Source organism: Chrysochloris asiatica, unplaced genomic scaffold, assembly GCF_000296735.1.
Source record: "Chrysochloris asiatica unplaced genomic scaffold, ChrAsi1.0 scaffold00289, whole genome shotgun sequence".
Taxonomy (NCBI): Eukaryota; Metazoa; Chordata; class Mammalia; order Afrosoricida; family Chrysochloridae; genus Chrysochloris; species Chrysochloris asiatica.
In genome coordinates this window covers 1,586,225-1,609,289 of record NW_006408807.1, presented here as the reverse complement: position 1 = coordinate 1,609,289, position 23,065 = coordinate 1,586,225, and the positions used below count along the sequence as shown (strand labels likewise).

The 23,065-nt window shown below is 40.2% G+C and overlaps 1 pseudogene; it reads left to right on the top strand.

Annotated features, from left to right (window-relative positions):
- The first annotated feature begins 1,256 nt into the window (after positions 1 to 1,256).
- LOC102810956 lies at positions 1,257 to 21,242 on the top strand (annotated as a pseudogene).
- Positions 21,243 to 23,065: the final 1,823 nt, after the last annotated feature.

The following is a 23,065-nucleotide window of genomic DNA, read 5'->3' as shown; positions in this document are numbered from 1 at the left end:
CATAGTGTCCCACATGAATCTCAGGGTTTTTTAAATTTTTCATTCTTTTTATTTGTTATTCTTCTAGCTTACTAGTGTCTAGAGATTTATCTCCAAGCTCACTAGTTTAGGCTTCCATTGATTCAAATCTACTCCTTTGCCCTTTTAATGTATTGTCCATTTCTGAAATATTTTATTAATTTTCTGCTTCTCTATTTGCAGTTTATATTGTCTATAATTCTTTCTCTGTTTTGCTTATTTGTTCTTTCCGTGTTTTCCTAATTTCTTCCTTGCTTTCTTCTACTTTTCTGTCAATTGTTTTTGTTGTTATTAAGTGCCATTGAGTTGGTTCCAACTCATAGTGACCCTGTCTAGGGTTTCTGAGGACCAACTGGTGAGTTTGAATCAATTGGATGCACCCAAATATCATTCTCTTGAAATATTTTTCCATTAGTTCCAATGCATTTTTTTTCCTTAAAAATATTTTGTAGCTCTGCTTCTGGCTCACTTTTGTGAGCCATTCTGTCTTGTTTGTTTGTGTGAACATAAATTGTCTGTTGCTTCTGACACATTGTAGTGGTGTTATATTTGTATTAAAGTGATGATTGCATGTTGTATTCTTAGGCACTCACCAATTGCTACCTTGTGAGTATGACATGGGGATGGAAGTGTGTGCACTATTTTCAGTTTGCTGTTCATACAGCTCAATTTAGGATGTGTTTGGCCAATAATGGTTTTTGTCCTGGAGCAATGTATAGAAGCTGGTATTTACTCTGCCCAGTTGATGTATTTGCAAATGGTATGATTGTGTGGACTATATGGTCATAGTTGCTGTCCTCTGTAAGGTAAGGTACAAAAATAAAACACACACATAAGATAGAAGGAAAACAAACTATCAAGCAAACAACAGAGACAAAAGAAAATGCCAAAGAAAGAAAATCAGGCAACATCTAAACAAAGAATACAAAAAGAGAAAAGAAGAAGTGGAAAATAATAATATTAAAACACACACACACACAGAAGGAAAATAATAGAAAAAAGAAAAAGAACTAAACATAATTTGGGAAAGGAATTAGTATAAGGGAAAGAGACCAGAGAGTAGTCATAAAAAGATAGAGAGAGAAATTAAGAAAGAAAGAGAGAAAAGATGGTAGAAAGAAAGAGAGAAAAGAAGGAAGAAGGGAAAAAAAAGCAGTGATTGGGAAAAAGAAACAGAAAAAATGAAAACAGATAGGAAGGATAGAAAGCAAGGAAGAAAGAATACACAAACAAAAATAATGGAAGGTACAAACAGGTAAGTGCCAGACCCAGAGAGAAGAAAATTCTGGGGTCTCCTGTCAGCCAAGGACCTCAAATGATAGGTGGGCAGAGGAGGCGACAATGACACTCTGGTCCTACATGGAGTTCTTGTATGGATAGATGTTGTTTCTTTTGGGCACCCAATCCAGGAGTAGTTCGTGCAGACCCCAGAGCAGTTGAAGGTTCAGAGTATTTCTGTCCCATGGGACAGCTGAGAGTGAGAGGTCCTGCTAATCTAGGGTTGACCAGAACCAGCTCTGCAAGTCTAGAGCAGCCAGCACCTAATTCAAAGTCCCAGTATCGATGCTGCTAGGTCCCCACTCACTTTGATATGACTCTTACCACCTGGAGAGCAGGAACTTTGCTGGGCATGTATGAGTGTGGGGGCTGACTATTCCTCTGGTCACAAGAGCAATGTGGTTACAAGAAAAAGTTCTGCACATTTATCTCTGCCAACAAGTGCTATGTCACTGCACCACCTCCTGCCCTCTGCCTTCAAAGCCTCCTAGGAAAGTTCAAGATGGCAACATTTCACCTGGCTAGCCAGCACAGATTACCGGCTCCTTTCTCCCCCCTCCTTATGTGCCTACTCAGCAGCTTCTCCTAGTTAGGGCTAGACCACGGCTGACCAGGGTCTGCTATGCAGGTTCAGAGCGGGCTCACCTGAATCCAGGCACCGGGTTGCTGTGGAAAGCTTATAATTTTATCAGGCTCACAATTCCACATTCTCAATTCACTCATGCTCTTCCCTCTTGGTTGTCCTAGGGTCCTCTGTTCCTGGAATGTAAGATTAACTTGTTGTTATTGTTGTTAAGTGCTGTTGAGTCAGTTCCGACCCATAGCGACCCTGTATAGGGTTTCCAAGGAGTGGCTGGTGAGCTTGAACCACCAACTTTGCAGTTCAAACAACTTTGCAGTCTGGTGCATTAACCCACAGCTCCACACCAGGACTCCCCCTTAATGTTATACAACTTCTGCCTTTACAGTTGTGACAGTGGCAATTAGTCATGCTAACAATCACTCACTGTTGAATCATAAGAATCTTATCCTATCTCCTTGCTGTATACTTGCCTCAGATGCTCTATGATCCCCTCCATGTGACTCTGACTTCCAGGAGAGCAGGAGTTTCCTTGGGGCTGTATGTGGTTAGGGACCAGTCACACTGCTGGTCACCAGGGGAGTGTGGAGAACAAGACAAAAATTGCACCTGTGTGAGCCACCAGCTCTAGCTCCCCATGCTTAGGTCAGTGTCCATGGGCTCAGGACTTTGGACCAGCCAGCCCTTCCTCTTCTCTCATCTCAAGGTCGACAAGAGTCTATGTAATATGGTCAAACTTAGCCCATGTCTTCATTACTGCCTTTCCCCTACTTCTACTCACAAGTAGACGAACTCCGGCATCAATGAGCTTATAAACTTGATCTGTGTTCCCTTTGAATTTCAATCTTGGAAGGGGGTTTGTCCTGAAGGGACTTGATGGCTTGCCTTGATAGCTCCCAGGCAAATGGCTTGCTTCTTCTTGTAATAGTCTAGCTGTACTTCTTAAAAGACAGATTTGTTTGTTCTTCTGGGAACCTGGGAGTGTAGTGCTTATGAATCAGGCTGTGAACCTCAAGGTCAGCAGTTTGAAACTAACAGCTGTTCCACGGGAAAAAAATGAGGCTTTCTGTTCCCATAAAAATTTACAGCCTCAGAAACCCTGTACAGGGTCGTTATGAGTCGGTTCTGACTCCACACACATAACCACCACCATGGGACTTTTAATATTCTTTGCCAGCACCATAATTCAAATGCATGTATTCTTCTTTGGACGTCCTTATTCACTGCCCAACTTTCATGTGCATATGAGGCTATTGAAAATATCATGGCTTAGGTCAGACACACCTTGTCCTTAAATTAACATCTTTGCTTTTTAACACTTTAAAGTGATATTATCCAGCAGATTTTCCCAATATAAAATGGCATTTGATTTCTTGACTGCAGCTTCATGACTGTAGATTATGGATCCAAGCAAAATGAAGTCCTTGACAACTTCAATTTTTTCTCCATTTATCATGATGTTGTTTATTGGTTCAGTTGTGAGCCTTTTCTTTATTTCTTTAATATATCAAGGTATAAGCCATGCTGAAGACTTTAGTCTTTGATTTTCATCAATATTTCAAGTCCTTTTCACTGCCAGCAAGCAAGGTTGTGTCTTCTGCATAACAAAAGTTGTTAATGAGCCTTTCTCCACTTCTAATTTCATGTACTTCTTCATAAAATCCAGCTTCTCAGATCATTTGCTCAGCATACAGATTGAATGAATATGGTGAAAGGATCCAAACCTTGAGGCACACCTTTCCTGATTTTAAGCCATTCAATATTCCCTTGTTCTATTCTGATGATTGCCTCTTGGTCTATGCAGAGGTTCCTCATGAGAACAATCAAGTGTTCTGGAATACTCATTCTTCAAAATGTTATCCAGAGCTTGTCATGATCCATCGTATAGTCAATGAAGCACAAGCAAACATCTTTCTAGTGTTCTCTGCTTTTACCCAAGATCCATCAGACTTCAGCAGTGATATCCCTAGTTCCACATCCTCTTCGAATCAGGCTTTAATTTCGAGCACTACCTATTGAAGTATAGTCCTGGTGTGGTGTTGTGGGCTAATACACTGGTCTGCAAAGTTGGTTTGAACCACAAGGTGGGTGGTTCAAGCTCACCAGCTGCTCCTTGGAACCCCTATTCAGGATTGCTATGGGTCAGAACTGACTCGATGGCACATAACAGCAACCTATAGAAGTACTGCTGCAACCGTTTTAGAATTACCTTCAGCAGACTTTTACCTGCATGTGATATTAATGATATTGTTTGATGATTTCACATTCTGTCGGATCACCTTTCTTTAAATTGGGCACAAATATGGATCTCTTCCAATAGGTTGGCCAAGTATTTGTCTTTCTCATTTATTCTCATAGACAAGTGAGTGCCTCCAGCACTGCATCAGTTTGTTGAACTATTTCAATTTGTATTCTGTCAACTACTGAATACTTGTTTATTGCCAATGTTTTCAGTGCAGCTTGGACTTCTTTTCAGTGCCATCAGTTCTTGATCATATGCTACCTCTTGACATGGTTGAACATCAACCAATTCTTTTTGGTACAGTGACTCTGTATAGTCCTTCCGTCATCTTTTATTGTTTCCTGCATTATTCAACATTTTGCCCATAGATTCCCTCTGTATTACAACTCTAGGTTTTCTTTAGTTCTTTCAGCTTGAGAAATGCTGCAAATGTCCTTCCCTTTTGATTTTCTAATTCTAAATCTTTGCACATTTTGTATAAAACTTTACTTTGTCTTCTTGAGCTACCCTTTGGAAATTTATGTTCTGCTCTTTTACTTCCTCATCTCTACCAGTTGCTTTAGCTTCTCTATACTTAAGAGCAAGTTTCGGTCATTTCTAACATCCACTTTGGTCTTTTCTTTCTCTCTTGTTTTTTAATGGGGTCTTTTGCTTTCTTCATGGATGATGTTCTTGATATCAGCCCACAATTCTTCTGGGCTTCAATAATTAGTCTTTAATGGATCAAATTTGTCCTTGAGAAGATCTATAAATTCAGGTGGGATATACTCAAGGCCATATTTTGGCTCTCATGGACCTGTTTTCATTTTCTTCAACTCCAGCCTGAACTTTGTAGTTGTTGTTATTAAGTGCCATCTAGTTGTTTCAAACTCATAGTGACCCTGGATAGGGTTTCCTGGGAGTGCTGGTAATTTTGAATCACTGACGTTGCAGTTTAAACCGACCTTGTAGTCCAGTGCAGTATCCTCCAGCACCACACCACGACTTCTCAGTCTGACTTTGCAGATGAGCAATTGATGATCTGTTTCATTTTTGGTGCCTGCCTTTGTTTTGGCTGAGGATATTGAGCTTCTCCATTTTCACTTCCCACAGATGTAGTCTATTTGATTCCTATGTACTCCATCTGCTGAAGTTGACATAAATATATTCTTATTAGGTACCACCAAGATGGTTCTCCTCATATCGATCGTATGCACAACACAATGAAACACTGTCTGTAACCATCCTCACAGTTGTTACCTTTGAACCTATTGTTGCTGCCACTACGTCGATCCATTTCATAGCTGACCCTTCACTTTACCAAGCTTGATGTCCTTTTCCAGGGACTGGTCCTTCCTGATGACATATCCAGGACAATTCTCTCTGTACTTCTTCTAACATAGATATGTTTGGTCTTCTGGCAATCCATGATACTTCAAATATTCTTCTGCAACATTGTAACTCAAATACATCAATTTTTCTGTGGTCTGTCTTATCCATTGCCCAACTTTCACATGCATATGAGGCTACTGAAAATAACATGGCTTGGGACAGGCGTACCTTAGTCCTCAAACTGATAATCTTTGCTCTTGAACACTTTAAAGAGGTCTTGTGCAGTAGATTTTCCTAAGGCAATACATCTTTTGATTTTTTCACTGCTGATTCCTTGTTGATCCAGTTGTGAGGATGTTTGTTTTCTTTGCATTTAGGTGCAATCCATACCAAAGGTTATGGTCTTTGATCTTCATTAGTAATTAAGTTATCTTCACTTCCGCCAAACAAGATTGCATCACCTGCATATCACAGGTTGTAAATGAATCTTCTGTCAATCCTGATGCCACACTTTTCTTCATATAGTCCAGCTTCTCAAATTATTTGCTTAGCATACACATTGATAAGTATGGTGAAAGGATCCAATCCTGGAAGACACTTTTCCTTATTTTGAACCATTCAATGTGTTTTCGTTCTGTTTCTCATGAACACAATTTGGTGTTCTAGAAAACCCATGCTTCACTATGTTTTCCATACTTTGTCATGATCCACACAGTTGAAAGCCTTTGTACAGTCAAAAATGAACAGGTAAACATATTTCTGGTATTCTCTGCTTTCAACAAAGATCCATCTGATGTCAGAATTTGCATCCCTCATTTCACACCCTCTTCTGAACTTGGTTTGAATTTATGGCAGTTCTGTTAATATACTGCTGCAGTTATTTTAAAATTATCTTCAGAAAAATTTTGTTTGTATGTGAAATTAATGATATTGTTTAATGATTTCTGCATTCCATTGGTTCACCTCTTTTTATAATGGGCACAAATATGAATCTACTCCAATCAAGTGGCCAAGTAGCTGTTTACCAAATTTCTTAGCATAGATTAATAAGCAACTCCAGTGCTGCATCAGTTTGCTGAATACCTTGCAGTCCACACCAGGACTCCTTTCACAGACAGATAGATCTTGAAATATTCTTTTTGACAATGAATATGATGCCATTCCTTTTTAATTTGTCATTCTTGGCATTGTAAGTCATATGATTGGCAGATTAAAAATGGCCAATGCCAGTCCATTTCAGCTCACTAAAGCCTAAGACATTGAACTTAATGTGTTCCATATCACTTTTGACAATTTACAATTTTCCTAGCTTTGTTCTTCATGTATTCCATATTCCAGTTATTAATGGATGTTTTCAGCTGTTTTGCCTCATTTTTAGTTGCAAAAGGGTACAATTGTTGTTGTTGTTAAGTGCTGTCAAGTTGATTTCAACCCATAGCAACCCTGTATAGGGTTTCCAAGATGCGACTTTGTAGTTGAAACTGACTTTGCAGTCAGCTCATTAACCTACAGTGCCACACCGAGATTCCAAAGGGTTCCATAGACAGAAGTAAGTGAAGATCTTGGAAGCTTCATGTGATCATGATGAACTCTACTTTGAAGATCTTGGAAGCTTCATGTGTACATGATGAACAGCTCTTCTCCAGTTGTATTTTGAGTGTCTTCCAACTTGAGGGGCTCATCTTCTGGAACTTTATCTGATAATATTCTGTGGCTTTTATTGTCTAAGTTTTTTATCTTCTGGTACTATATCTGACAATGTTCCACTACTATTCATAAAGTTTTCAGTGGTTAACTGTTTATAAGTAGCCTGCCTCTTCTTCTTCCTAGTCTGTTTTAGTCTGGAAGTGACACTGAAACCTGCCCACCCTGGGTGACCCTGCTGGTGTCTAAAATAGTTCCCAGCATCACAGCAATATGGAAGCCACTATCAGTAGTATCACAAACTGACAGATGAATGGTGGGAAGTCTGGATAGATGCTATAATATGGATGAACCTTGGAAACATTGTGCTGAGTGAAGTAAATCAGTCACAAAGGAGAAAATCCACTTACATGAAATATCTTGAATAGGCAAGTGTATGGAGACTGAAGTTTAAGAGTAGTTGCCGGGGGCAGGCAAGAGGAGGAAAGGGGAACTCAATGCCTAGGAGACACTAAGCTCCTGTTAAAGTTATAAAAAGGGATCAGATAAAACTGATGCCTCAATAATTTAATGAACATAATTAGGTTTATTTAACTGTACGTGTGAAGAATGTTGAAATGTCAAATATTGTGTTACATATATATTTAGCCCAATAAAACTTAAAAAAAAAAAAAAAAAGCCCACTACCACCAATACTGGTGAACACTGAGATATTCTGACTGGTACAATAAGGAATGGATAGTGATAAGTGGAATGGCTCCAAGGAAAAAGCCAGCAGTGTTGTTATTTGCTGATAATGTGATTATAAACCAAAAAGACTCAAGAGAATTGACCAAATTTTTTTAATCACTAAGATTATTGAATGCAAGATAAGTAAATATAAATCAGTAACAAATTGCTAATGCTAACAATGATTACTAAAGTGTCATGATAGAAACACGATTTCATTTAAGATTTTCTAAAGCATAAGGTAATTGGAGTAACCATTATGAAAAATGTACATAATTATATTAAGAAAATGACAAAGGTTTACTGAAATATCTAAAGTCATGGATTAATAAATTGAAAAAACAAACTGTATATTAAAAAGTTGCCAAAGGGTCTCATAGACAGTAGTAATTATTAATTATGTATTATAAGAATATGGTAATTATGTATTATAAGAATCAATCAATCAATGCCAATTGCTGTCCAATTGAATTGTTAATAAAATGATAATGAATATACCAGTGGACATTTTTATGAAACAAATATTTATAAAATAATTCTAATCTTTCTCTAAAACATAAACAAGTAAAAAAAGTTGAGAACATTTAAATAAATTTTCTGCCAAATTTTAAAAAGTATTCTAAAATGTCAATAAATATGTGGTTTAATGGTGAAAGAAAGGGACAGGCTTTAGAAAAAAAAGAAATGTGAAACACATATAAGAATTAAGATGATAAAGAGAACACCACACCCAAGGGAAAAGGAATGGCATTTTCACTTACAAAGTCAACCTTAGGAAAAAAGAACATGTAAACCCGTCTCAATCACTCTTGAGTAGTGAAGGCAATACTAAGATCAGCAAGGAAAAATAACATAAAGGACAATGCTGATAATTTAAACTATAAATTAAAAATTATTTATATAAAAATGCCACATTTAAAAATAAAAGGCAAAGACAAAATAGAAACGTTTTTATTGTGTATGACCAAAGAGTTAATTAATATTCTTATTATTTAAGAATTATCAAGTTTTAAAAATTATTATCAAGTTTTACAGATCAAAAAGAAAAACTTAGCAAGGCGTCAATAGAAATATGAGCTAAATAAACTCAAATAATTATGTGAAATGGTCAGATAATTATGTATATGTGAAAAAATGTTCAGCCTCATTAACAGGCAGTAGACTAAGAATAAAACAATGAGATACTATCTAGTGCATATCAAATTCACAACAATCATGGGGGTTATTCTTGTTCTATTCTTAACACTAAATGAGATGATTCAGTACTCCATACACATTTTGAGTGTGTAAATTGTGCAAATTTTATGCAAATCAATCTGATAATATGTATTAAGAGCCTTAAAATACTTATCTTTTGATGAAATCATTTCATTTTTACAAACTTATCCCAAAGAAAATCAGAGAAGCACTAAAAGATACACGTTAAGGAACAATCGCTACAGGATTATTTTTCCCAAGTACCTTTAGTTTTAGTTGCTTAATACATTCTTTGCATTGACTCACAGTTTTTAGTTAAACAAATGTATGTTTTCCAACTCTTTCTTTTGAAATAGTTGTGGATTCATGTGCAGTTATAAGAAATAATAGAGATCCATTTTCCCCCAATGGTAACATCTTATATAAGTATAGTTCAATATCACAAGAGGAAAATAACATTGGTAGACTATTTATCTTGCTCAGATTTTTTTCCAGATTTTACTTGTACTCACTTGTGTGTGTGTAAAGATTCTATAAATCTTTATCATTTCCATAAATTTGTGGACCACCATCAATGGGAAGATATGGAATTATTCCATCACCATACTATTCTTCATGTTTTATAGTCACAGGACCTCCATCTCTCTTCCTTCCTCAACTCCTGGCAACATCTAGTCTGTTCTCCATACCTATAATTTTTTTTCATTTCAATGATGTTATATAAATTTCATCAGACAGTATGTAATTTTGTTGTTGTTGTTGTTAGTGCCATCTAGTCAGTCCTGACTTATAGTGATCCCATGCACAATGAAACAAAATGTTACCTGGTCCTGCATTATCCCCAAGATAAGGATAATGATCAGATCGTTGTGATCCCAGGTTTTCACTGACTTATTTTTTGGAAGTGGATTGTCATTCCTTTATTACTAGTTGGTCTTGTCTGGAGGCTAAATGAAAGACAAAAGCCTGCATATGACTGTGCATGAGTTGTATAGACCATGAATCGAACCCAGATCTCCCGCTTGCAATCTGAGAATTCTACTACTGAATCACCATTGCACCATGTAACCTTTTAGAATTGGGTCTTTTTACTCAACATAAATCTTTTGAGATCAATCCACAATGTTGGGTGCATCAATAGTTCATTCCACTTTATTGCTGAGTAAGATTTCTTGGTGTAGACTGGATGCACCATAGTTTGTTTCACCCTTCCTCTGTTGAAGGACATCAGGGTTGTTTCCAGTTTTGACTTTTATGAATAAAACTGCTATGAAAAGATTTCACAGAATTATTTCTAACAGCAAAATAATAAAATTAAAAGTAATACAACTTAGAATTCAAATGTCCCATAATAGAGGAATAACTAAATACAATATGGCAAACAATATTTTCTTTTCATTAAAAACCATGCACACATGATGCATGAAATGAGCAAGACTCTAAGTTACAAATAGAAAATTATATTTTCCACAACCACTGCCATTAAGAATGGAATACCTAATATCCTTGCTTGCCTCTAGACATTTGAGCAGATTCCTTAGCTTTCAGTCACTTTGGGGCATCTAATAATCTGTTTTTCAGGTATTGAAAAGCCTAGTTCAATCTAAATCCAAAACTACATCTCTCATCCAATTAAAACCTCTGCCTCCTGCCTAATGGGAAAGTGGGGATTGGCCTGGTCTTTCTTCATAGGTGCCTGCACCCTCAGATGCTCATTCTGATGCTTCTGCATCCTCTAGGACTGGGTGGGAGAAAGGAAAGGAAGGACCACAAGAGAAGAACAAGTTCCCTGATAACTACTGATATCGTCCCTGCCAGCTCTGCACTTCTCCCTCTCTTTCCCCATTCTGCTCTCTCCTTTATCATATACATGCAGTCCCCTGTCCTAGTTGACATCTCAGTTGTCACTTAGCTCTTTCTCTGGAATCATCTCAATCCAGTGGGTGTCTATTGGGTGAGGAGCCTATTGCAGATGATTTGCTGTTAACCAAATGATCAGGAGTGGTCCCCACCCACTGTATCCACTCTCTTTGCTCTGCAACTCTTCCCAATCTCTGCTTTTAGGGTATTCCAGGTGTACATCAGAGCTGTTTTTTGTGACCTTCACCCTCAGATCCCTCCAGCATACTCAGGTCAAGCTTACTTTAGAAGAGTATTTAAACTCCTCCCAGATTCTTTTCTTATGTAGTGAAGGTCAAGCTATATCTATGGTTTGAAAGTATCCAGTGGACTGGGGCGGGGTGGGGGTGAGGGTAGTTGAGGAGCTATCAGTTTCCTTTCTCACACTGGTCCTCACCATGAGAGACTCTCCTAACACACCCTTCAACTGTCTTAAGGAGGGGAAAGCACCCCTATTGGAGGGGCACACTTCTTCATACCAGAGATAGAATCAACAGCAGTATTTTGATGAGAGCTATAAAAATATCAAGCCTGTTGCTCCCAAGTCATTTTCAACTCATGATGGCCCCATGTGCAAAGCAGAGCTGTTCCACAGTGTTTTCTTGGCTGAACTCTTTGCAGAAGAAGATTGTTAGGTCTTTCTTCCATTGGACCACTGTTATTGTTGTTGTTGTTCAGAGCCATCAAGTTGATTCCAACCCATAGTGACCCTGTATAGGGTTTCCAAGAAGCAGCTGGTGAACTTGAGCCACCGACCTTGCAGTTAAAATGACTTGGCTGTCTGATGCATTAACCCACAGCAATACACCAGGCCACTAGTTGTGTTCAAACTGCCAACCTTTATGTTAGTTGTTGTTGTTAAGTGCTGTCATATCAGTTCTGACTCACAGCAATCCTATATAGGGTTCCCAAGGAGCTGCTGGTAGGTTTGAACCACCAACCTTGTGGTTAACAGTCCAATGCTTTTCCTACACCAGGACTCCAGGTTAGTAGTGGAGAATAAATCAGCTGGGGACCTAGGGACCCTGATGAAAATCATGTTGGGCACCATGATAGTCCTGTGAGGTAAGTCTGAATAGCCCATCTGACAGACAAAAAGCCTGAGGCTGCCTGCCAGAATCATGGCAGGATTTGAACTCAGAGTTCTCTGGCTCCTAGTCTGTACCATTTTCCCCAAACCCTGCAGTCTTTGTCACAGCAATAGGCCTACGGCTTTTGTGTCAATTCTGACTCATATCAAACTATAAGACAGAGAACAATTGCTCCCTAGGGTTTCTGGGATTGGAATCTTAGTGGAAGCAGACTGCTTCATCTTTCTCCCTCAGAGTGGATGGTGGATTTGAACACATAACTTTTCAGTTAGCAGCTTTGGTTATAGCAAACTTCTGCACCTTGGCAGACAGTAGGCATTTCCCTACTTTCTTAAAACCCTGAGAGACTGACTTCACAGCTCCACACTTTACCACCCGCAAATGGGCCAGCAGCCAAAGCAGACTTGGAGTAGTGTCTGTGCTTCTGTGTGCTGACTGAGAACAAGATCAAGAATTTCTGAAGAATGAGAACAGCCTTCTTTCTGTATCCTTAGCTCTAATAGGTGTTTTTTGTTATGTCAGCTCTATTTTTTTATACCTCCTGGTGTGGTGCTGCAGGATGATGCACTGGACTACAAGGTCAGTTTGAATCACAAGGTCGGTGGTTCAAACCCACCAGCTACTCATCGGAAGCCCTATACAGGGTTGCCATGGGTTGAACCAAATCAATGGTACTTAAAACAACAGCAACAAATATAAAACAAAACCAAATTGTTGCCTAGTCTTTCTCCATATTCATGATCGTTAATATGTTTGAGCCCATAGCTCTGACTATTGCATCAGTCTATCTCACTGAGGATTTCCCTTAACGCCACTGTCTAATGAGTGTGCTTTCCTGATGATGCATCCAAAGTAAGCAAGACAAACACTTGCTATCCTCATTACTAAGGAGTATTCCATAAAAGATTGATTTGTTCTTTCTTACATATATATAGTATATATATATATAGTATATTCAATATTCTTTGCCAACTGCACAACAGAAATTCATCAATTCTTCTGTCTGCCTTATTTACTGTCCAGCTTTTACATGCATATGAGGCAATTAAATACACCATGACCTAAATCAGGTGATGTGTTGTTGCTAAGTGCTATCAAGTTCATTCCAACTCTGATTGAGCCAAAAAGGGTTTCTGAAGTTTTTAATCTTTGCAAGAGCAGAAACCTTCATCTTTCTCCTGTGGAGTGGCTGGTGGGCTCAAACCACAAACCTTGTGATCAGTAGTCCAGTGCCTATCCTACAGTGCTCCCCTTAGTGGTGCAGATAGTCCATAAATGATGATTAAGTAAATAAGAACCTAACTATGCCAGGAATTGTGGTCAAAGCTTGACATGTGCTATTATCTATAGTTACAGATTTCTTTCTTACTTTTTTTTTTTTAAGCCAGGAGATAATGCATCAGCTAAAATTTTATTTACCTCTCTCCCTTGTACTTAAGTAGCACAGTAACTCCAATATGATAAGCACTGGACTCTGAACCACAAGGTTCATGGTTCAAGCCTGCCGGCTGTTCCACAGAAGAAAGTTGATGCAGCTCAGAAAACCTATACAGGGTCATTATGAGTCAAAAAGGCACTTAACAACAACCACTTGTCCTTAAAGATAGTCACATGACTAATTCTGGCCAATGGAATATAAATTGTTCTATGAGAAGTCTGAAAAATCTATTCAGCTGGGAAGAGCAACCTTCTGCCTTCTTCTGCATCTACCACCCTCCTGCTGCCAAGTTGGAACACTGGCATGATGGATGACTGGAGCTTTGGTAACCAAAGTGGATCATGGGGCAACATTGAGGGTGAAAGCGATACACAAAAAATGCAAAGAAGAAAGAGAGGAGCTTATACCCATTGACACCATTGGAATACCTATCTCCAAGACATCTTTTTTGTTGTTGTTAAGTTGCATCAAGTCTGTTCTGACTCTTAGTGGCCTTGTATAGGATTTCTGAGGTGCAGCTGGTGAGCTTGAACTGTTGACCTTGCGGTTCAAACTGACTTTGCAGTTAATGTGGCACATTAACCCATAGTGCCACATCAGGACTCCAAGACATCTTTAAAGCATTGATATTTGGGATTTTTCTATTCTTTACAGTTGAGCCTAATCCAAAACGATACAAAATATCTCAATAACACAAGGAAAGTTCAGAGTTGGTTGATAAACTCTTCATTTTTTTGGAATGACAGTATTTTAGGACCTACAGTAAAATCAAGGAGCCCTGGTAGCGTAATGTGTTATGTGTTGGGCTGCTAAACAAAAGGTCAGCAATTTGAATCTACCAGCCACTCTGTGTGAAAAAAAAAAAGGTGAGGCTTTTTGCTCCCATAAAGATTTACAGCCTTGAATACCCTACACAGAGTTGCTATGAGTTGGAACTGATTCAATGGCACATAACCACCACTACCACCACCATCACCACCACAGTAAAGCCACACTGGATCTTCTGAGCTCTCAGAAATATCCTGAGATGTGCTCTTCCTTCAAGTGATGGGAAAGGGTGACTGACAATCAGGAACAAGAGTCAGCAAGTGGTATCCCACCAATTTGCTGTTCACCATCTCACTCTGCTGCCTGTGAATAAACAGACAGACTGAAGGTTAACTTCTATATAAAAACATTTTTAAAATATTTAAATATCCTCTTCAGCTGAATGCCTTCAGTTGCAAAAAAATTAAGCATCATTAATTATAAAACAAATCCACAATACTCAAAATATGACCTTGAATATATTTCACCTGGATTTAGAGATCATCTTAAAAACAGATTTGATTAATTAGACAATAATGACCAAAGATCAGAAGATTTGTGGGATGACATCAAGAACATCATACAGGAAACAAGCAAAAGGTCATTAAGAAGACAAGAAAGAAGGAAAAAGACCAATGGATGTAAGAAGACACTCTGAAACTTGATCTCCCACGTAGCGATGCTAAAGCAAATTGCAGAAATGAGGAGTTTAAAGAGATAAACAGAAAATTTTAAAGGGAAGCTCTGGAAGACAAACTCAAATATTATAATGAAATGTGCAAAGACCTGGAGTTAGAAAATCAAAAGGAAAGCACGTGCTCAACATTTCTCAAGCGGAAAGAACTAAAGAAAAAATTCAAGCCTTGACTTGCAATATTGAAAGATTCTTTGGGCAAAATATTGATGCAGGAAGCATCAAAAGAATGTGGAAGGCTATTGTGAAAGACTAAGAAAAAGAACACATACTTAAGCTGGGGGAGGGGGCATTCTTTGCTGGTTACCAGGCTATGGGGAGTGGGGTGAGGGGAGGGAGGGGAAGGTAGAGCACAGGGCAGGTAATACACACAGGATAGTTTGGGTGCTGGAAAGGGGGCCAATACACAGGAAAGGGGAGGCGAGTGGAAGAACAAGGCTGATGGGAAAACAATTAGACAGGTTTGCATGGGCTTAGTGGGACAGAAGTAAATAATGATGTATGTACAACCTTGGAACAACAGGGCTTTGGGATACAGGGACAAGTTTGGAATGAGCAAAAGGGGGAAAATAATGTTAAGATGTTTGGCTGTCTTTTGAATCTTGGTTTCCCTTGCATATTATTATAAAATAGACACCAGAGGGGGAGAGAAAGGAATAGCCAGAAATATCACCATAGAAAGCTTATAGGTCTGTCTTCTGTCTATAACTAATTGGAATACAACATGCCCAGTGAAGGAGGGTTCCTGCGGAGCCTTTGCATTACATAAGACTATAGGTGAAATCCTGAACCCCATCCAGGATCTTCTGAGGTGGGAAATGCCCACTTGAAAGGACAAGCAGACAAGTCTGGAGTGGCTAGAAGAACAGAAGATACTTCTTGAAAGAAAGACTGACAGGAAAAATATAAAACAGTAACAGTAACCCAACAGATTACTACAAGAACAAGTTGCTCACCCGGGAGACATCAAGGCAAGTGGTTGGGTCCCCTCAGGGCAAACCCCCTGCCAAGACTAAGACTAAGACTCAGTGGGAATACATGAGCAGACATGTGCTCGGATTGGTGACCACGTGGGTCACTGATAAGGGGAAATGAGGGAAAAACAGCAATGAAGCTGCGAATTAAGCCCTACAACGTTCAATAGACTCCTGTGAACCCGGGTGGAGACCTGGTTGGCCTCCTGGGTTTTTGGCAAGACCTGGGGACTCTTGGGCCCAGAGTCAGTGACATAGCCACAGAGGACTAGAATAGAGAATGAAACATCCAGCTGATAAGAAGAGTGGGCATATGCACAAGAACACCCACACTTGCAGATAATATCCACTTGATCTGACTTCAATGGCTGGATGAACATAGCTCAACTAGAAGAAGAAAGAAGAGGAAAAAAAGAGTAATCTGATACAATTTGATGAACTTGACCCACACCTATGGATGCAGTAGCTCAAAAGAGGGAACATATCATTACAAAGAGGATCATTCCCACCCCCTTGCTACACAGAGTAGACAGGGATGAGCAACTTGGCCATTGTTGTTGTTGTTGTCAGGTGCCATCGAGTCGGAACCGACTCATAGTGACCCCATGCACAGCAGAACGAAACAATGTCCGATCCTGGGCCAACCTCACTACCGCTGCCACACCCGAGTCCATCAATGATGCCACCTGGCTGATCCATCTCATTGGGGGTCTTCCTCTTTTTCTCTGACCCTCCACCCTACCCAGCATGACATCCCTCTCCAGCGATTGTTTCCTCCGGACAATATGTCCAAAGTAGGAGAGACGAAGTTTAGCCATCCTGGCCTCGAAGGAGCACTCTGGCTGCACTTCTTCCAAAACAGATTTATTGGTTCTTTTGGCAGTCCATGGCACTTTCAGTATTCTCCTCCAACACCACAACTCAAAGGCATCAATTCTTCTACGATCCTCCTTATTCACTGTCCAGCTTTCGCATCCATATGAGGCTATTGAAAACACAATGGCCTGGGTCAGGCGCACCCTAGTCCTCAAGCTCATATCTCTACTCTTCAACACTTTAAAAAGTTCCTGTGCAGCAGATTTGCCCAGTGCAATACGTCGTCTGATCTCTTGACTGCTACTTGGCCATTAGCTACCCAAAATCAGGGAGCTACAAAAGCAAGAAGTGACTGGCTTACAAGCTTTCAAGAGGGAGCTTAGATCCAGAGAGTGTGGAGGAAGGTAGAATCTCCAGTGAGTAGTATCCAATCTGTCTGTGTGGGGCTGATGAAAGGAGATGGGGATAGATCTCTTGTGGTCCAATAGTGAATAATTGCTATCAGGACTGACTGTGAGGGTTGGAAATGTAAAGGTAGACGTTGTGTAGCAAAAGGAGGGGAGTGATTGACTTTGCAGTCCAGGAGCAGAGATCCATGGGACCATCAAGGGAGAAGAGCAGAGTACAGGACCCTACCCAGAGAAGCAGTGACACCGGTGATGGAGGCAGAGACGATGACATGGAGAGATGGAGTGCCTGGGGACTCTAGACTCATAGCGGGAGAGGGGCTGTGTGCTGATGACCGGGGTTGATGATACATGGAGGGGATTGTAACCATGGCAATGAAATGATATACTATGGAATGAACATAAAGCTAATGGTCTCCCATGTAAACTATCACATAATTCACAATACAACATTAAAAAAAAAAAAAAAAGAATGTGAAAGGAATATACAGAGTCGTTGTACCAGAAAGAAATGGTCAATGTTCAACTATTTCAAGATGTAGCATATGATCAAGAGCAAATGATACTGTTTCAACCAAGCAGTAGCTAGGTATATAGAGGGGACAATAAGATTAGTATGGTATGTTCACCATGGAATGGTCAATCATTCAAAATCAAAAGGACATGACCTACCCACTGGGGGCTACAGTTGAGAGTGAAGCAGCCAGATGATCTGAAGTGGAGGCAGGCATGCAAGAAAGTCCAAATGTGCAGTTAGTACCCATTTGACCTAGCTTGGATGACTTGATAGTCAGAACTCCACTAGAGGAAGATAAAGATGTTTGATACAGGAAGCAAGTGTATATTGCTACAATTTGACAAACTTGCCCTTTGCTTGTGGATGTAGTTGTTCAAAATTCCAACTGAAAGGGAAGGAATCTTCACATCATAGATCAAGCCTATCCCCTCAGCACACAGGGTTAAAAGGGATGGGCAAATTAGACATCTCTGTTATTGTTGTTGTTGTTGTTGTTTAGTGCCGTCGAGTCGGTTCCGACCCATAGCTACCCTGTACAGGGTTTCCAAGGGTGTAAATCCTTACGGGAGTAGAAAGCCTCATCTTTCTCCCGCGGAGCGGCTGGTAGTTTCGAACCGCTGACCTTAAGGTTCGCAGCCCGATTCGTAACCACTACGCTACCAAAGCGCCTTATCTCTGTTATTAAGTATCATCAAGTCAGTTCTGACCCATAGCACCTCTGTATAGAGTTTCCGAGCAGTGGCTGGTGAGCTTGAACCACTGACCCTATGGTTCAAACCAATTTTGCAATCCAGCGCATTAACCTACAGCGCCACACCAGGACTCCCAACTTAGACACTGGCTACCAAAAATTGGGGGCTATAACGGCATGAACTGGCTGGCTTACAAGTTTTCAAGAGTATGCTTAGTCTCAGAGAGAGGGGGTAGGGTAGACTCCCCATTGAATAGTTTTCCTCTTGTCTAGATGGGTCTGGTGAAAGGGGATAGGGAAGGTTGGGGATAGGATACATTTAATTCAATAGTGAGTAACTGTTATCATGACTAATTGTGATTGTAACAACTGTAAAGATAGAAGATGTATAACAAAAAGGAGGGAGTAGTTAACCTTTCATTTCAGGAACAGAGGACCGTAGGACCATTAAGAGGGAAGAGCATGAGTGGAACTTGGGATACTAACCAGGGAAGATGTGACACCAGAGATGGAGGCAGAGGTGACATAGAGAGATAGAGCAGCTGAGAAATCTAGCCCCATAGAATGAGAAAGGCTGTGTGCTGGTGGGCAGGAGCCTGGCTTGCCAAATGTGCCTTTTGGTCATTTACATGAATATATATTTTCTGTGTGTTTTAAAAATAATAATAATAATAAAAGGAAGGAACAGAGGCAAATACTGTTAACTGATGGTGCATGGTGGGGATTGTAATTATTGCAATGAAACAAAATATGATTGGTTGAGTGCAAAACTGATCATCTGCCCTGTAAACTATCTTCACAATAAAAGCTTTAAAAAAAAAAAAAAAAAAAAAGATCTTTACCTAGAAACAAAGTTGAGAAGGGATGAGAGGGTAGAATGGAAATGGAAACCACAGAGAGGAAGCGAGATAACTGTGGTTACATGGAGGGGATTGCAATCATTGAGATGAAACAAAGTGTATGATTTGTTGAATGTATAACTGATAATCTTCTCTGTAAACCTCTACACAATTCACAATAAAAAGTTTTTCAAAATTTTAAAAAGGAAAAAAGAGAGAGAGCAAATGATACTTAAGGAAGAAACCCAAGGTGCACTGAAGGCATTGGCAAAGAAAAAGGCTCCAAGAATTGATGGAATGTAAATTGAAATCTTTCAACAAACTGATGCAGCACAGGAGACACTCACTGATACCAAATATTTGGAAGACAGTTACCTGACCAACTGATTGGAAGAGATTCATTCCAAACAGAGTTGACCCATCAGAATACAGAAATCATCTGATAATATCATTAATATTCCATTCAAGCAAAATTTTACTAAAGATAATTCAAAATCAGCTGTAGAACTATATTGACCGGAAGCTGCTAGAGGTTCAGGCTGGATTGGGATGGGGACGTGCATGGAACTAGGGATATCATTGCAGACATCAGATGGATCTTGGCTGAAGGCAGAGAATACCAGAAAGATGTTTACCTGTACTTTTATTAACTATGAAAAGGCTTTCAATTGAGTGGATTATGACAAGCTATGGATGACATTGTGGAGAATGAATATTCTGGGACACTTAATTGTGCTCATGAGAAACCTGTACATAGACCAAGAGGCAGTTGTTAGAACAGAACAAGGGGACACTGAATAGTTTAAAATTAGAAAACGTGTGCACCAGGGTTGTATTCCTTCACCATGCTTATTCAATCTGTGTGGTGAGCAAATAATCCGAGAAGGTGGTTTATATGAAGAAGAACGTGGCATCAGGATAGGAGGAAGACTCAATAACAACCTATGATATGCTGATGATACAACTTTGTTGCTGATAGTGATGAAAACACAAAAAACTTACTGATGAAGATCAAAAACCACACACAACCTTCAGTATGAGTTGCACCTCAATGTAAAGGAAACAAAAATCCTCACAACTGGACCAATAAATACATCAAGATAAATGGAGAACAGATTGAAGTTGTCAAAGACTTCATTTTGTTAGGATCCACGTCAACACTCATGGAAACAGCCGTCAGGAAATCATAGGTTTGGGCCTACGGTGGAGCTGGTCCTGTTGTGCTGGCTAGTTCCCTGAGACCTGCAGCCTGTGGCCGACCAGGCCTTGTCACTGCAGAGGAGCATCTGCTGTGCTATCAGCACTCACAGTACCAGAACATCCTTGTCTTCTGCACGAAGTTCTATAATGACGTGCTGGTGTTGGATGGCATCAGCCAGTGCACAGAGAAGGATGAGTTCTCCTATTAAGAACTGATTACCAACTTGCCCCTCTGCAGCCTCTCCAACCCGAGCAAGGTGCCCCTTATTGGGGACGGGTACATGAGTGTCCTGCAGGAAGTAGTGAAGCATCCCTCAGTGGAGGCCGCCGTCCAGTGTGAAAATGGTGAGGATGTCATTCAAATCACCAAGAAGTGCCTGCTAACTATGGCTGTGGGCTACTCCATCTCAAAGCTGACCCTCCAAGTGGGTGACGGTTTTGAGTTCATGAAACAGAACCAGGATGCCTTTGATGTTATCATCACTGACTCCTCAGACCTCCTGGGCCCCGCTGAGAGGTCTTCAAGGAATTCTACTATCAGCTCATGAAGGTCACTCTTGAGGACTGCATTTTCTGCTGCCAAGGCGAATGCCAGGGACTGCACCTGGATCTCATCAAGGAGATGCTGCAGTTCTGCAAGTCACTCTACCCGATAGTGCCTACGCCTATTGCACCATCCCTACCTACCCTAGTGGCCAGATAGGCTTCATGCTGTGTAGCAAGAACCCGAGTACCAGTTTCCGGGTGCCTGTGTAGCCCCTGGCACAGACTCAGGTGGAGTAGAGGCAGCTGTCATACAATTTGGACATGCACTGGGCCGTGTTTGTGCTGCATTAGTTTGCCGGCAAAGCCCTGAATGACTTGAGTTGAGCCCAGAGCTGCAGCCACCACCACCCAGAAATCGCAGACCAGGAAGCGTCTGGGTGTCCGGACCTCCCCAGCCCCGCACAAGACCCTTGGAGGGCTCTCACCCACCAACCAAGTGTTACTGGTCCAAGAATGCTGCTCAGCCTGCCCTGCTAGGCAAACTGTGTCTGTCTTTTTCTCTCTGTATGTTGTCCAGCCTCCACCCTGTATAAAGAGACTTCTCTGCCGTCTGTCATCTTGCTCACAAAACATGTGTATTCATAACAAAACAAACAAAAAAAGAAATCAAACGACCACTGCATTAGGAAAATTTGCTGCATAACACCTCTTTAAAGTGTTTAAGAGCAAAGATGTCAGTTTGAAAACTAAGATGCGCCTGACTGAAACCATGTTGTTTCAGTAGCTTCATGTACATGTGAAAGTTGGGACAATTAATAAGGAAGACCATAGAAGAATTGATGCATTTGAGTTATGGTATTTCAAAAGTATACTGAGAGTACCTTAGACTGCCAGAAGAACAGACAAATATGTTTTATAAGAAGTACAGCTAGAACGCTTGAGTCAAGATGACCAGATTTCCTCTCTCATATTTCAGACATATTATCAGGAGGGACTAATTCCTGGAGAAGGACATCATGCTTGGTAAAGTGGATGCTCAGTGAAAAAGAGGATGACCCCAATGAAATGGATTAGCACGGTGGCAGCAGCCATGAGCTTAAGTGTAGAAATGATTGTGGAATTGGCACAGGACCATTCAGTATTTTGTTTGATTGTGTATACGTTTGCTATGAGTTGATACCGACTCATCTAACAATTAGAATGGTGATAATTATACAATAGAGGGTTTGGTGGTACCATGGGTTAGGCACTGGTCTATTAACCAAATAGTTGGCACTTTGAACCCAACAGTCACTCTGAAGGAGAGTGCTTCTGTAAAGATTTACAGTATCAAAAACCCTAGGGAGCAGTTCCACTCTGTCCCATAGGGCCAATACGAATTGTAATTGATTTGAACGCAGTGGATTTGGTTTTTTGGTTTGGAGAATTGTGCTGTATATAAAATATACAATGAAGATAAAGTGTGCAATTAAATAACTACATTTTTTTTGTGAACTCTTATGGGATCATTCCAGGATAATGATAAAGTTAATAATGTTGCTCAACTAACCCTACCACCTTTCTGAGGCCCTTTGCCTAGATGTTTATTTTCCTGGATCTTGGTGCATGGTCTGCAAAATGAGAAGCTTGTAGGAGATGCTGTCCTGGAGATTTAAAGTCTCCTGGACCTAGAAGTGAACATGCGTCTGTTCTTGGCCATGTAAAAAATGAGACTGCTTTCTTTGGGATGTGTGATTCACCTTGAGAAAGTAGGAAGAATCTTTACTGCAATACAATATTTTTTGTTTCCAGCATTTTCAAAACAAACTCTCTACAGCAAAGGGAATTAAATGGTACTTTTCAACCTTGTCTATGCTATAGCATACTTATAAGATGGAATAACAGCAGAGACTGCCTGTGATGCTCTGATCACCATCTGATCCCTCCCTGTGCCTGTTCAACTCCCCTAAGACCAAGGGAATAGCAAGTTGGCATTTATGTAACCCAATCATAGTACACTGGGAAGTGTGACATTCAAGGACCAGAAACCCAAGAAAGTTAAGCATTCATTGTCTGGTAATCAGATTTACTTGTCTGGTTTGGTTTTGCCTAACATGCAAAAGCAAATGACTAACCAGAAGCATCTCTGGGCAAATTCCCTGAAACCCTCAATGTTGCATCTACTAACTCTGTCGTCTTAGACTAGAACAGGGGCTCACCCATCCTGA